This window comes from Pan troglodytes, chromosome 6 (genome assembly GCF_028858775.2).
Source record: "Pan troglodytes isolate AG18354 chromosome 6, NHGRI_mPanTro3-v2.0_pri, whole genome shotgun sequence".
Taxonomy (NCBI): Eukaryota; Metazoa; Chordata; class Mammalia; order Primates; family Hominidae; genus Pan; species Pan troglodytes.
The window spans coordinates 38,437,563-38,449,964 of NC_072404.2; the positions used below are offsets into that span (position 1 = coordinate 38,437,563).

General features: G+C 38.1%; 1 protein-coding gene across 1 annotated transcript in view; it reads right to left on the bottom strand.

Moving 5' to 3' along the window:
- Positions 1-5,846: 5,846 nt before the first annotated feature.
- LOC134807000 (putative C-mannosyltransferase DPY19L2P2) overlaps positions 5,847-12,402 on the bottom strand; it is a 50,387-nt gene continuing 43,831 nt past the window's right edge. The window contains exon 8 of the transcript XR_010158432.1: positions 5,847-5,935. The gene's annotated coding sequence lies outside the window, so the exon portion shown is untranslated. The remainder of the gene's footprint in view (positions 5,936-12,402) is intronic.

Here is a 12,402-nt window from a genome sequence, read left to right on the forward strand (position 1 = left end):
CTGAATCAATTTTAAAACTCTCAAATAAGTGATGCCCTGCAATTTGACAAACACTGTGCTGAAGAGTAGTCACTGCTTGACTTTGAGGACTGGGGAAAGTCAAGTGTTCCATGAGATCATACTTCAGCTTGAATCCTGTTCTTATACTGGTCAATTTTTGTATTTATTTCACTTGCTTTGGAATAGGTTTCAACTCAGTCAGTTACCAAGGCCTTTCATCATCCAGCACAACCACTGTTCCAATCTGAATCCCCCACAACACTCCCTGAAGAACATGCTTACTGATCTGCTTACTACCTGCTTTCCACATACTAGATTTTGGCCTTTGCCTCTCCCTGGTATGCTTTTATCCTCATGGTTTATTTCCACCTATCCAAATACCTCTGATTCTACAAGGTCACACTAAAGTAGCCCCTCCATGCAGAACAAATTTCTCCTGCCTCTGGAGTTCTAAGCACTTTATTTTTCCTTCCTTTCTATCTTCCATTCACACACACCCTGCCGCACTCCCATGCTCTCAGAGCCCAAACAGTCTTAAGAAACTACTTGGTATGAATTGTTTGTGTTGACTGAACAACTGAATACAAAAAACTGCCTACCAGGCACCACAGGGGTTAAACACTGAGAAAGATCAGGTCAGGGCCAAAACCACCAAAAACCCCTCAATCGAAACCAGAACCTTCTATTCTCCTCAGTAGATGTTTTGCCTTCTGTTGAAAAAACAGTTACAACAAGCATTACAAGAAAATATGAATGCTTTCTTTAACAGATGTTTACAAATTCTTCTTTCAATTAAAAAAGTAGCCAGGCATGGTGGCACACACTTGTAGTTCCAGCTACTTGGGAGGCTGAGGCAGGAGGACTGCTTGAAGCCAGTGGTTTGAGGCTATAGTGCACTGTGACCACATCTGTGAATAGTCACTGGACTCCAGTCTGGGCAACAATATAGCAAGACCCCATATTTTTTTTTAAAAAGGTAGCATAAGTGCAGATTAGCAGCTTAGCAATAATGCCATGTTTCACATTTTAACTTCTCTTATTTAAAATCTAATCTCCCAAATGTAATAAAGCTACCCATAGACAGATGGGCAGTACTCAGCAAAATGAATAGACACCACCAAGTTTCTCTCCCTCTGGCTCATTACGATGCAAGCACACAGGCCCACTTTCCCTCAAGTCAGCCTCCTTTTCTCATTACCATATTCTTTTGGTTTAACTTATTTCCCTGCATCTTGTTTCAAAAACAAAATCTTTCACATCATCTTTTAATCATGCATTTTTATTTCAGTCTCCCCAATTACACAAAAGAATTTTCTTAGACCTAAGTCAGAAACATTAACTTCAAAGTGTCTTAAATCTATATACAAATATATTTTACCTCAATCTTCTAACAGCTTCCTCATTTGATAAATGCTTATCAAGTAACTGCTAGATACTCAAATGGTGGGCTAGAAACTCAACACATCTTTGAGGTACTAAACTGAAAATGCCACACTTCCAAAGGAAAGGAGATAATGGGATAATAGCAAATTCAAACTCATTATCCCAAATTGAAAATCATATACAATTCTCATAATTCTGTACTACAAAGAATCAATAAGCAGCAAGGAAGAAAATTCTAAAGATAATCTCAAGGCAAAATACTTCAAACACACATACAGTATAATAAATTGGCAAAACAAATAAGAAAGAAGAAAAGTAAACATAAAAAGCCTGAAAAAATTAGTCTTTTAGTTTTAGGAATGCTGCTCAACTGTAAAGTAAATCAGGTCAGATATTAAATATTGCATAGAAGACACTTCTAAATATTGCATAGAAGATACTTCTATTTTAACATTAGTAAAGAGCTATTAATATCATTTGATAATGAGTGGTCTTTTCCCTTATATTTTATGTAAACAATATATACTGGATGGAGCTGAAACAATCTACAGCCATTGACATTGGAAGAAGAACCAGAGACAGCCATCTGGAAAGACCCAAATGCTCTAAGGTAAAAGCTGCTCCCTCATGCTACCTTAAGCAGTAGTCTACAGACTTTTTTTACACCAAAACTACAGTAAGAAGTAAGACTTCACACATCTCAGCACACACACATACACACGTACATACAACAAATGGATTATATTGTTCCATAACAATATATTAGATATTCCATAACAATATATGGAATATATATTGCTTATGTTCAAATGCCTATGAATATTTAAAATTTATGCCAGGCACTGTGGCTCATGCCTGTAATCCCAGCACTTTGGGAGGCTGAGATGGGCAGATCACTCAAGCCCAGGAAATTGAGACTAGTCTGGGCAACATAGCAAAACCCTGTCTCTACAAAAAATACAAAAAATTAGCTGAGTTTGGTGGCGTGCACCTATAGTCCCAGCTACTCAGGAGGCTGAAATGGGAGGATCGCTTGAACCCAAGAGGTGGAGGTTGCAGTGAGCAGAGATCACACTACTGCACTCCAGCCTGGGTGACAGAGTGAGACCCTGTCTCAAAAAAAAATAGTAAATAAATTTATCAAGTATTCCCAATTCTATTTACATCTCTAAAACTATCTTAAGTGTGATGGGCCATGGCAGTGGTGAAATCATGCAAATAATGAATGATTTTATGATAATAAGATATTTTAGGATATTTTCATAAAACTGAACTATAAATTAATCAATGATTAACTATTAACTAATCAACTATTTTATTTTAGTATATCTTATAAACACATACTAAAATATTCTTAAATATGTGCCATATATGAAGAATAATGCCATCATTAGTCCATTTAAAATAAAAATTACAGCAACATAAAAGCAAGCAAGATCTCCCAATCCTTTAAAAATAAACAAAACATATGTTCTAATCACATTAACCCAAATTACCTTATGTGTCTAGCAATTTATATTAAATTGTGTTCATTTTGAAAACGGTTGCCAGATACATTAAATAGTTGCCTTGGTTCCCACATGAAAACACAACACTACTGCAGAACACAGATGAGATCAGGGTAATTAGCAATGATGGTTTTAAAACAGGGCTGCAAATTCACGGATACGTCTCCTCTGGAGGTATGGGGTCTACAGCCCCCATTTTTGAGTTTCAGTGGGCTTGTGACTCAACAGAGTACGGCAGAAGCAACACTAGTGACTTCTGAGGCTAGATCATAAGAGGTCACACAGTGTCCAGCTTGGAGCCTTCAGCTGCCATAGGAAAAGCCTTACTACTACTCTGAGGTACTTTGCTATCAAAAAGCCCAAGTCACCCAGAAAGGCCACGTGTAGGTGTCCCAGCTGACAGTTCCAGTTGAGCTCAGCCTCACAGTCCTCCATGCCCAGGAGCCAAAATGTGAGCAATGCAGCCTCACAGTTAACTCCAGCCTTCCCAGACATTTGAGTCTTAGTAGCAAAGGTCCCTGAAATCATGGAGATAAACCAGCCCCGCTAAAGCCTGCCCAAATTCTGGACTTGCAGAATCCATATGCATAATAAAATGGGTGTTGTTTACACCACTAAGTTTACAGTGTTAAGTTTATTATGCTGGATAAGTTTATTACGTGACAACAGATAACTGGACAATATTACAGAACGAAACTTACCTTCACAGCTTTCAGTAGGACTGAGTCCTTCTCCTCTGGTAACCGTCCGACATATCTTGGTTTCAATAGCAATCAAGTCCATTATTTTGGTATAAATCTGGTACCAGCTGGCCAAAATTACCTATTTTTAAAAAATATAGTGGCATCTTAAGAAAATATACTAAACAATTTTCATTACTAGAATACTTTAGAGATATTGTGACAATTGCCATATTTTCCCTTTCTATACCGTCCACTTGGCTCCCTTTAAATTTAGTAGAACGAGGCTCAGAATCTCCTAGGCAGATTCTTCACTGGTCAGTTTTCAATTGTTCATCCATGGGTAAGGACAAAATATGGGCCAAAAAAAAGTGCTAAGTTTATGTTTTTCAAAAACTATACAACTCTACTAAGAGACACAAAAGAGGATTTGCTCAAGTAAAAGACACTGGGTCTACTGGAATAGACCGAATTATTTAAGATTTGAATTCTCCCTCAAATTAATTCATAAACATAAAATAATTCTAATCAAAATTCCAAGTGCCTAAAGTGTATCTAGAAAACTAACAAGAAAACTAAAGGGAATGTTTTAACAAATATTAAGTCTTATCACCTTTAATAATTAAAATATTGCGATACTGGCACAAGAATGGCTAGACAGATCAATGTAGCCATAGTACAGGTGGTGATAAGCCACCCCAGATGCCCTCTTCCAGGCTGAGGCACTCATTCCTCCAGCTAGTTGGAAGACTGGTGCCTGAGAGCTCGAAGCTGTGTCCCTCCCTGGGAAGAAACTAAATTCACTCAAAGTGACACCCCCTACCCAAGGGCAATCTGCATCCAATGACGGACTAGTCAATAGGGAAAGATACCAGGGGCCCTTATGTCAAGGTAGGACAACTCTGCAAGGCCATCCCAGATCCAGAGCTGCCCAGGGACTGGATGAGGCCTTCACAGTGACTGCATCAAAGCTGTCCTCTTCCTCCTGCCTATTCTGCTTCATTCATCCCTCTTCAAGTGTTGACCCTAAGGACACTCCCTCAACTACTTCCTGCATGCAAATCTCCATCTCAAAGTCCACTTCCCATGACCTCAACCTAAGAAATACTGAGCACAAAATCCAGAAACACATGAAAGCACGTATGTACAACAATTTTGCACATAAAGAAGAAAGCTTACTTCAAATCAGTGGAGAGAGGATGGACACCTCATCAGTGTTAGGTTACACACAATACTATTTTCAAAGAAAAATTCAAGGTTAGATTCCTACTCCACACTATGCATCAAAACCAATTCCAGATAAATTAAAAATGTAAATTTAAAAAAAGTTATAATTATAAAAATGAAGTTTTTTACATGTATGTATAAAAGACAAAAAGATTCATAGATATATTTCTGTATAAAAAAATACACAGACATCATACACAAAGCTAAAGGGCAAACAACTGGGGAAAATGTTTTATTATATAGCATTATATTAATATCCAGTATATAAAATTTTAATAGAAATATAGATAAAAGGCATGAATTGGTAATTAATTTTAAAAGTAAAAATGCATTATATGTATATGTATGTGTGTTATATATACATATATAAAGAACACTGAAATATATCTATAATCAATGAATGAAATACATCATGTGACTTCAATTTCTTTGTCTATCCAATTAACAAAGATGCAGGTAAATAAATAGTTTCGAAAACACTCCTGGTGGATAGTTGAATATCTATCCGGAAGGTCTTCTGACAAAATCATTAAAGTATATATTCTACTGAACTAGAGTTCCACATCAACAAATTTATAGTTTTGCAAGGAGGATAAAGGAAAGGCCAAATGTCATCTCCACTTGCTGGATTGGGCTCACCTTCCCTCCACTCCCACTCAAGAAAGTGCACTCAATTAAATGAGGATAAGGAAGAAAACATTTAACAAATGACATATAAAAGTAACAGAGCTCCCTTAGTATAATCCTTGTAAGCACACCAAATCTAGTTTTTGTATTTTTTAAACAATACAGTCACAACAACAGTTCCCCACAGAATTAAAGCCCCCTCCTCAAAATCAGTAATGATCTTTTTTACATATTCCTCCCCAAGATACATATTTTCTTTTAAAAAATTAAATACAATTTAATATATTGAATTATACCTTAGATTTAGAATCAGCATTTAATACAAAAAAGTTTTACAGAAGTGAAAAATCACAATTGGAAAAAGTACCTTACCTCAGGGTAAAGATTGAATCTTTTTAATGTATTAATGACAAGGGGGTATTCAGTCAGTTTATCATTCATAATCATCCATACTCCATTCAAAAATGAGGGTGCTTCCACAATAGTCTTGAAATAGGAATAATATAGTCCCTGAAATAAGGATATGCTCAGTTAAAATAACAAAAGGTACATAATTATGATGCCTCTTCGAAGTAAATATACTGTTTTTGAAAAACAAAGCAATTAAGCAACTAATAGCTATTAAGACAATGAATTTCACAGGTTTCTGACCATTGATAAATCCTAAAGTTGCGAAAAAACTACGTATTTTCACATAAACTTGTCTTAATTGAAATAACTGAATGCAAAATAGCTCAACAATAGTTTCAGCATTTAAAAAATAATATGACTCAGCATACTTCAACTTAGAAAATCCTATTACCCACCCTAATATAACTGTTAGAAAATGCTATCTTATGAATAGAGTGAGTGGTTTCTTATGGAACTAAAATTTATCATTAACCAAGAAATCTTAAGCCAAAAATGCTCCTCTAACTGCTTATTTTAATCCCCAAAATGACACTATCAGTCATTTTTCCTCCGGATTTACATGCAAAAATGCAAATGTGTTGAGAAGGCTACTCACTGATGTATTATTACATATGAATTTCACTCGGGTGCCACCTAATTTTGCAGATTATTTTCCCTCCTATCAAGTCAGCATAAGGTAAGAACCCTGCGGGACTGGGGATGAGGGTGGGGAGTGGTCCTATTTTGAAGAAAAAAGATAGTTTTTTAGCTTGGCACACTGCTTTGGAAAGATAGCAAGGGTGGAAAATTACGTGAGACAAAAAAAAACAAGAAAACACTAGAAGCCTAACGTGGAGTCTAAGTGGCAGTATGAGGGAAGACAGAAACACAAGATAAATCTACGTCTTGTATTTGCATCTTCAGTTTTGCCTGGAGCTGCCCTGGTAGCCAGTACCAGTAGCTGCCAAAGTTTAAACCGGGTTTAAGACTCACAAATACAAAAGTGAGATGCCTACTCAGAAATTTACTGAAAAAGAAAAAAATGGTCTTGATACTCTGATGTATTAGCTCTGATATCACTATTTTTAAAATTATGTTTATTTGTAAACTGATTTGGATAGTGTCCCCTAAAATTTCATGTCCACCAGACCCTGTGGAGTGATCTTATTTGGAAAGAGGATTCTTGCAGACGTGATCAAGATGAGGTCATATTGGATTAAGGTGGACTCTAAACCCAACACAACTGGTCAATCTAAATAAAGAGGAATATTTGGCCTCAAAGCTACAGGCACACAGGGGAAAAGGCCGTGTGAACATGGATCAGAGATTGGGGTGAGGCATCAGCATGCCAAGGAATTCCAAGGATGGCCAGCAGCCACCAGAGGCTGAGAGGAGGCAAGGAAGGACTCTCTCCTCCAGCCTTCAGAGACAAGATGCCCATCAACACCTTAACGTCCCACTGCAAGTCTCTGGAACTGTGAGAGAATATATTTCTGCTGTTTTAAGCCACCTAGCTTGTTGTACTTCTTTATGACAGCCCTAGGACACTATACGTTCCTTCTTTTGTAGGTTTGCTTTTGGAAACATATCAAAAATTTAAAAATCCCTAAATATCAAAATAAAAATAAAAGAAAGGAATGAACTATTTATCAACTAGGGAGAAGATTTCAAATAACATTAAGATATTGTAATTTTACTGTATATCCCTAGTGGACTATATCCTAAGGTTAAAATGGAGCCCAGGAATCTGGCAGGACTGGTTTCACAAGTTACAGGTCACAAAGACCCTGCTGATAATACAGGATGTGGTAAAGAAGCCGGTCAAAACCCGCCAAAACCAAGATGACAACTAAAGTGACCTCTGGTCATCCTTATTGCTCATTATAATATATTAGCACACTAAAGGAAACTCCCACCAGCAGCATGACAGTTTACAAATGCCATAGCAACCTCTGGAAGTTACCCTATATGGTTTGAAAGAAGGAGACACCCTCAGTTCCAGGAATTCCCCTCCCTGTTCCCAGAAAACTCATGAATAATCCACCTCTTATTTAGCATATGATGAAGAAATAACCTTAAAAACAATCAACCAGCAGCCCTCACAGCTGCTCTGCCTGTGGAGTAGCCACCCTTTCATCCCTTTACTTTCTTAAGGTAAACTTCTTTTCACTTCACTCTGTTGGAGCATTCTTGAATTCCTTCCTGCCCAAAGCCAAGAACCCACATGGCCTCCTGGGCTCAGCCCCAATTCTGGGGGTTGCCCTGTGAAGAACCAAACTGCAAGAAAATCTTAAACTCTTTTCAGTATTCACATAAATGATGGCTATTATTATTATTTTTAGTAGTATTTGACTATCCATTTATTCCATGACCATTGCCCGGGTTTCCAATGCTCTTCAGACTTATTTTTCTTTGATCACACATCAGTGAGTCCATGGCCAAAATGAGTCTATCTTTGGCCCAACTCTCACATTCAGATATATTCTATACTTTCACCTGAACTTGGGGATCCTCCATGGATTACTGGTCCTACCTCAATTATTTTTCCTGCTTGTTCTCTGCCTTATTTGTCCTTCTACTTCCTGAGCCCCTAATTTATTCATGTGAAAAAGAAAAATTGCGCAATGTAAATTCTGTGAGAACAGCTTCACTCTAAGGTAAATTATAATGTCTTGTATTATTCAGGAAATGACTGGATGTTGATGTTCATATATATCATCTACTAAAATGATAGAATGAATGCTTTAGACACTCTAGAAATAGACTGTTCTATTTTCCTCTACTTGACTGATGATTTCTTGGGATCAGAACAGATATTCACAATATTAAAACCATAGTAAATGGTTTTATGGTTGAAACCAATGACAAATAATTTTTTGTCTTTGAATCTGATGTCCTCCACATCTACTCTCTGGGATGGAAATTTCTTTAGTGGTACTGCCAAAAGAAGCATCAGAGAGATATTAGACAGAGATGACCTTTCCATGAATTTTAAGAGGAAGACTCCGATATGGTTTGGCTTTGTGTCCCCACTGAAATCTCATCTTGAATTGTAATCCTCAGGTGTCAAGGGAAGAACCTGGTGGGAGGTGATTGGATCACGGGGGCGGTTTCCCCCATGCTATTCTCATGATAGTGAGTGAGTTCTCACGAGAGCTGATGGTTTTAAAGTGTTGTACTTTCTGGTGCTCTCTCTCTCTGTTGCCTGCCCCATGTAAGAAGTGCCTTGCTTCCCCTTCACCTTCCACCATGATTGTAAGTTTCCTGAGGCCTCCCCAGCCATGCAGAACTATGAGTCAATTAAACCTCCTTTCTTTATAAATACTCAGTCTCTGGTGGTATTCTTCATAGCAGTGTGAAAACAGACTAATACAGAGAATTGGTACCGAGGTAGTGGGGCACTGCTATAAGAATGTGGAAGCAACTTTGGAACTGGGTAACAGGCAGAGGGTGGAACAGTTTGGAAGGCTCACATGAATACAAGAGGATGAATGAAAGTTTGGAACTTCCTAGAGACTTGTTGAATGGTTTCGACCAAAATGCTGATAGTGATATAAACAATGAAGTCCAGGCTGAGATGGTCTCAGATGGAGATGAGTAACCTATTGGGAACTGGAGTAAAGGTCACTCTTACTATGCTTTAGCAAAGAGACTGGCAGCATTTTGCACCTGCTCTAGAGACCTGTGGAACTTTGAAATAATATGATTTGTCTCTGTGTCCCCACCAAAATCTCATCTCGAATTGTAATCCTCAGGTGTCAAGGGAGGAACCTGATGGGAAGTGATTGCATCATGGAGGTGGTTTCCCCCATGCGGTTCTCATGATAGTGAGTGAGTTCTCATGAGAGCTGATGGTTTTAAAGTGTGGCACTTCCTGGTTCGTTCTCTCTCTCTCTCTGTCTCTCTGTCTCACCTGCTGCTATGTAAGATGTGCCTTGCTTCCCCTTTGTCTTCCACAATGATTGTGAATTTCCTGAGGTCTCCCCAGCCATGCAGAACTGTGAGTCAATTAAACCTCCTTTCTTTATAAATTACCCAGTCTCTGGTGGTATTTTTTTTTTTTTTTTTTTTTTTTGAGATAGAGTCTCGCTCTGTCGCCCAGGCTGGAGTGCAGTGGCGCAATCTCAGTTCACTGCAAGCCCCGCCTCCTGGATTCACGCCATTCTCCTGCCTCAGCCGCCCGAGTAGCTAGGACTACAGGCGCCTGCCACCATGCCTGGCTAATTTTTTTGTTATTTTTAGTAGAGATGGGGTTTCACTCTGTTAGCCAGGATGGTCTCGATCTCCTGACCTCGTGATCCGCCCGCCTCGGCCTCCCAAAGTGCTGGGATTACAGGCGTGAGCCACTGCGCCTGGCCTAATGGTATTCTTTATAGCAGTGTGAAAACGGACTAATACAGACTCCTTCCCTAGACACTAGAACCATGATGGCATTAGGGATGGAGTTATTAATGCATAATAGCAGAAAGCTCTTTACCTCAACATTATAAAGATAATAAAGGTATAGTTAACAATGATTGGACACACACTGTAGAAAAAGAAATGTGTGAATTCCATTACAGTATTAAATTGAGCAATAGTGTTTGCAGCAAACTATGAGCATTATTCTTTAATTTCCACTCCCATTAAAGGAGAGGGTGGTCTCTTTTCAGGTAAGGATTGTTCATCTCTTTCTTCTGCATGCCCCATGCAGTTGTAAGCTAGATGGCATTCTGTATGTCAGGACCATTTTTCATTACTGCAAAATACTCAAACTAAGTTTTAAAGAAAAGAATTTCTATCACTATGCATTGCTATAAGGCTTTTTATTCCAACATATGGTATTAAATAGGAGTTTTGTGCTCAATTGTGAATTTATATGAAAAGGAGATTAGGACACAACAGGCACAGAGGAAAGATCATGTGAAGACACAGGGAGAAAACACTCATCTGCAGATCAAGAAGAATGATCCCAGAAGAAACTAACAGAGGCCCAAGAGTGGCCTTTGTGTTTCACTTCAGTGCTCTATGTTCTGGCCAATTGTCTGTCATCTTCCTTTCTGCGTGAATGAGTCCCCTGTGGGCAAAAGCAGAGACCACCCTTGGGGGCATACCTAGACGGGTGGCAGGCAGACAGCCACTATCTGTCATCTACCCAACCCCCACTTATGTCCTTTTCCCTCCACATCCCTCATCTTTCACCATCCCTCCCCTCCTACTCACCTTCTTCAGGTAGCAGGAGTGGGAGGTAGGAAAAAGCAATAAACTTATTAATATTAAAGATCCAAGCCACAAACCTTTGCCTCTGTTTAGCTTTTTGGTTTCAGACTCTTTTTCAAGGCAAAATTTTCTCAAAATCAAAATTTTCTCAAAATTATCTGCTACAAAAACAGGAATTCAGAGAAACATTTACAAACTCTAAAAGTAGACAGATACCACCACCTTCCCCATCCTCCACCCAACCAGGCTGTGACAGTAGGTAAAATCTGTACACCAAACACCAATTCCCTTGATGGTATTTGGATCCATTTCCAATTGAGAAGCAGTCATCTATCCTTTTTCATTAGCTTCACCTTCACTGGTGAGAAGTTAGTGGGAAGTAAAGACTCTGGAGGCCTGGAGTTGTTGGGTTTTAAAATTTTATGCCTGGAGGGTAAGTCCACTGTAGTAAATGCAAAGTTATTTTTAAACTTAAAGCCATGGAATACCACTACATTATAGTAACCAGCTATTTTGTAGTATAACCTACATTCATTCATGTATTGTTTGTATGAATGTTCTGTTTCCAGCATAATGGCTTTTAAAAATTAAAGATATAAATTAGCTATTATTAGAGAAACAGCATGATAGTAAAACTCCCCTAAATTGGCCTAACAAAATATTACTAATAGACTCTAGAGGGGACAGACAGTCTCTAAAGAATAAACAAACCATTGAGTAGAGAACAGAAATCCCACCCAACCAGTAAGTGCTCTATGCTGATCTTCAAACAATGAGTTCCTGGGTCTTAGCAATAACCACAAAAACAACTCACCACTAACCAAGTGCTTACTGAATCTCATATGCTTTACATGTATTACTTTATTTTTTTCTTCCAAATGTCACTTTTGAAGAAGATACCTTTAATATTTCCACTTTACAGATGATGAAATTTTAAAATGTTAAATTGCCCAGCTAGTAAATGGTAGAGCAGGGATTCAAACCCACTCTTAATATATATACTATTATTTTGATCCCCAGAGCATTCAATATAGTGTTGGGTACTTTAAAAAGAATTAATAAAATATTGAGCCATATGGGGGATGATTCAGCCATATTGTAGGGACAGAAAGCAGTAAAAGTGACCCAAATACCCTATCTTTAAAATTTTTGTATATTTTAACCATTTATTTTCCACCTTATTCTTTGGTGCAATGTTTGCTGAGCATCTGCTATGTTCCAGGTACTGTGTCGGGTGGAAAACAGGAATAAATAATATACAAACCCTTTTATTAAGTAATTCAGAGTTCAATAAAAGACTTCAAAGGAAAACAGATCATTTTTAAATGATCAAACTGTGTGACAGGTGGAGTGGCATTAGCAGATCACAGAGGGGATGTTCAGGACTG